Here is a 3745-nt window from a genome sequence, read left to right on the forward strand (position 1 = left end):
AACCAGTGCTTTCCCCAGAATACTTCTCACTATTAGATAAGTCCTGCAGTTTATCGCTGCACGTTAGACAATTGCTGAGATTTATTGGTATGATTATGAAAATAAAACTATTAATATAAACTACTTAGAATAATTATTTAGGTACACAAACAGTTTCACCCTATTTAAACAATGATGAGAGAGAGAGAGAACGGCATAGGTAAAAGATAAACTTAAACCTACACTTGTGTATTTCCCAATCTTCTCAGATTACTAACTCTATCGAAGTCCAGTTAAAACTTTATTACAACTAACTTTAATACTATTATTTTCTCTAAGTTAAACAATACATCACATACACATGTACATATGTATGAATAAAATTCATAGTTTCGTTTTCATTAGTACTAATCAGTCTTTACGATCGTTTTCTACCACTTTTAAAACATAAACAGGATCACAGAAATCCCAAACGAATGTTCTTTTATATTATTTTAATTAAAACGTATTGTTATTAGTTAATATTAAGCACATTACATAGTTGCAGTCAACTACAGTCAAGCTTTATGACAGAACCTCTTAGAGACAGCTATGGAAGACAGCTTTAGTACTAGAAACGCAACGGAGCTAATGTGTTGAAACGGGTACTTAACATTATGCGTTGAAATATTACTTGTCTACGTGTGAATAATAGTTTTATATTTTATTAGATAATAGTTGATACTTTGCTTTGGATCATTTACTATTCAATCGTAAAATGATCAAATTATTGGGCGAAGTTTTTATACGTTTTCCTTTGTGAGGAATTTGTATTTAACATTTTAATATTGATATTCAGTCTTTTAAGGATTTCACCTGTAAGGTCTTGTTAGTCCAAAACTTTCCTCCAACATTAGTTGAATTTTGTGTCATACCGGTTCAAATTAACATTTTAGATAAAATGTTTTACAGCAAGAAATTAATACAGTTTCAGTACATTATGACATATAAAAAATAATGATTCAATAGCAGTTTTTTCTTTACTTTATATTTTTTGGTATTGCTCTTTCAATTCCATGAACATATAGAATTTCAAGAACATCATCTTATTGAAAATATTCTCAAACACACCATCTGTGCATAACTGCTGTTTTTAGTTTCTCTAGGTTGAGAGAGAGGTAATAAAAGAATTAAATTAAACCGCATAATTAAGTGTTCGCGTGTCTTTATATAATTTGATTTAATTAGCTTGATTTAATTCGTTTGTACTACACGAATTTTATGTATCACCATCAAGCCATTTAAGCTATGATAAAAGCTACACCATCTATGATAAAGAGAATGAATCATGTTATGCTCTACTTCATGCTAAAACATGGCGTCCAAACAAAATAGCAAAATATATTTTTTGTTAATTGTAGCTTTACTTGGTAGAAATAAATGATGTGGAGGAAATTCCAATAAATTAAATTTTTAATATATAAGAGACCACAAGTCATATATTATCTACCTATGTGTCTATTTCTATGAAGCTCATTTGTTAGTAAGTTTTCTCAAAAATATTTAGCTGTGCACTGCTCAAATCAAATAACTACTACAGGAGGGATGGAAGTTTGTATGATGTTATCATGATGCTAACATGCTAATTAAAGAATTTACTTTTACTGTGATATCAAATCTAAAGGGAAAGAAATATATGTTAGAGAGAGAAGCATTCCAGCTTCTGTCTCCACTTAGGGTAGTAACTATATGTTTCCCCCAATGTTTTATAATGTCACAAGAAAATCTAAATAAAGACTTACCTCTTCTTTGTTCATACTAATTTCATTCCTATTAGAATTAGCAGTACGTTATTTTTGTCTTAATACGTCTTGCTCAAACTGGATGCAAGACTTAGCGTAAATCTTGTGAAATGTTCAATTTTCTTTTGCGTTCTAGTTCTATCTTGGTTTATAAAGTCTGTCTATTAGCTAAAGCAGATAAATGATTAGATTAATTTGAATACTTTGGTAGGCATATATTCACTTTTTATTAGAGGAAGCTGCTTTTCCAGTAAAGAGGGGCAGTCTAATTTAGTTCACTCATATCTGTTCCAGGCGTCTCTAATTGGTGGACGAGAGACAAAGTAAGGAAATAAAACACGATTGTTCAAATTTCTAACTAACTACACTTTTTCTCTTAATATACATAAACACTGATGTATGTTATGCACCCAATTCAAGTACCTATCATGTATTTATTGAATATAGTAATTTTGTTGTTAATTGCTAATAAACTTAAATTGAAAGCCTTTAACATGAACAAAAAAAAATCAGTATTATCTAGCCTTGGTCGGTATTAAGGTTACGTTCGACTTGAAAAGTTCAGGCTTCCTTTGGACCACTTCTTCCTTCTACGGTAATAGTATTTCTTACCGATAATGCGCTTCAGTACATTAACGGTTCGGGCATACCCTATGACAGTTTGTAGAGGTTTTTCACACACACTCGGACACCTTTTCCGGGGCCATGTCCATGGATTTATTTCCAAGTATTTCATGTGATGCGAATTCTCTTAATCTCACTGTGTATACAGTCTCACACTTACAAAGCAATCAGTTTAATCTAAACTGTTTGTTTGTTGAATTTCGCGCAAAATACCCGAGGGTTACTTGTGCTAGCCGTTTGTAATTTACAAGAGAAATACTAGAGGAAAGGCAGCTGTCCAACGAAAAGTAAGATTGATCGTAACATTATAACTCTCCCACAGTTGAAAGTTGGAGCATGTTTGGTGATAAGAGTCAGACTCGCGAGTCGAGCGCCTTAAACATCAGGCCATGCCAGACCCAGAGTGCGAGACGAGCACATTAACAACCAATTCATGTCATACCAATCTATATTGAGAAAGCAGCACGCATTATATTATGTCACCCAGAAATTAATGTGGCTTTTTGTTAGATGAAAAAAACCCGGACAACCTACATATCAAAATAAAACATTTATTAAATGAAATAGTCTCCATTCTTATCGATGATGATTTTACATCTTATAATCAGGTTGTTAATTCCATGATTACAGAGATCACTTGGCTTTAATGCAAAAAACATGTCGAAGTCCTCTTTAATACCTTCCATAATTGGATGCATTTTCCCATTAAGATGGTGCTGCAGCGAACGAAAAAGATGGTACTCTGATGGTGTCATATCTGGAGAATATGGTGGGTGGGGGAGAACTTCCAAACTCCAACTCTTATAATCTTGTGTTGCGTCAAACGTGCCACATGTGAACGTGCATTGTTCCAGTTTTTCGTTCCAGTTGTTGACTATAAAATTTCTGGATTGACAGTTCGCTGTGCATTGAGGAGTTCGAAATTAATTACTCCTTTGATGTCCCACCAAATGCAAAACATCACTTTCTGTGGATAGAGTCCAGGTTTTGGAGTCGGAAGTGATTTTTGTCTAGGACTGAGCCATTGTTTTTTGGCGTTTAATATTCGCATAGAGAATCCATTTTTCATCACCGGTGACAATTCCGTCCAAAAGTGGTTCACGCGCACTACGAACCAGAAGAGACGAAGCAACGTTCACACGTTGGAAACGATGATCATCGGAGAATTCGTAAGGCACCCAAACACTTTCTTTATGGGGTTTTCCCATATTTCTTAGATGTTTACGTATTGTTTCATGAGAGACATGCAATTTCAGGACCATTTCGCGAGTTTGTTTCCTTGGGTTAGACTCAACAAGCATCTTTAGAGCATTAATATCAGTTCCAACATTTCGGCCTCTACCACCATCTACTGAACGGAA

This window comes from Limulus polyphemus, unplaced genomic scaffold (genome assembly GCF_000517525.1).
Source record: "Limulus polyphemus unplaced genomic scaffold, Limulus_polyphemus-2.1.2 Scaffold251, whole genome shotgun sequence".
In the NCBI taxonomy this organism is placed as follows: domain Eukaryota; kingdom Metazoa; phylum Arthropoda; class Merostomata; order Xiphosura; family Limulidae; genus Limulus; species Limulus polyphemus.